An 878-nucleotide genomic window follows, 5' to 3' on the forward strand; every position below is an offset into this window, starting at 1 on the left:
ATGAATAGCGCCCCCTGTGGTCATCACAGGGAGGTTCCTCTTGTGTGTTACTCAGAGGTGCTGCTCTCCCCCTCCAGACTGTGAAGCTGCTGTCCTCTACCCGTTTCTAAAACACACGTCAGCCAACATGCCTGTAAACAGCAGTCAACATCCGTTACCACTACCACAAAAACACTGCTCATCTCAACTGTTTTGCTTTCAGTACCTTATTGTGCTAGGTTTGTCCTGTCAAACCAGTCTTTCTGAACCAATCTCTTATACTTCTCTACACATTCCCACACGTTTTTACTCAATTAACTTCTATGAATTTTTGAATCACTCATAATTACTCTAAGGATTTACTTCTTCAGGCCTGTCAATTTTTAAGGTATTTCATGACTTGATACTGGCAACTACTAATCAGCATTTCATCTGTTTTTGTTTTGAATCTGTATACCTTCTTTGGAAACCACTGGTAATCTGTACCACTTTAGTTTTGTTTTAGTAATCACAGAGCAGCTACTATCATTTATGAGCTTGTGAAAAGCATTTATTACAATCACTGCTTGTAGGTACCAAATGTTTATCTGTAGAGCACATTTCATGTGCTGCAAGCCATATGCTGGATAAGTTCACCTGACACTGTATTTATTTACATTCAGTAGTCTAGTATATGCTGTATTTAATGCTGAAAAGAATGAAATTACAGATTTCAGATCTAGAGCAAACCTTTGACACTGCCAGTGATGCACAAGGCCTGGAAATGAGGACAGACCCTTTTGGTATTGGTAGAATAAAAATGACATGACTAAAAATGCTTTTATTTTAATGTTAAAATATAACTTATTCTCAACTAGGGCTGGACAATAATTCAACATCAATATGTATCGCGATATAAT

Source organism: Sinocyclocheilus grahami, unplaced genomic scaffold (assembly GCF_001515645.1).
Source record: "Sinocyclocheilus grahami isolate Dianchi unplaced genomic scaffold, SAMN03320097.WGS_v1.1 scaffold8624.1, whole genome shotgun sequence".
Lineage (NCBI taxonomy): Eukaryota > Metazoa > Chordata > Actinopteri > Cypriniformes > Cyprinidae > Sinocyclocheilus > Sinocyclocheilus grahami.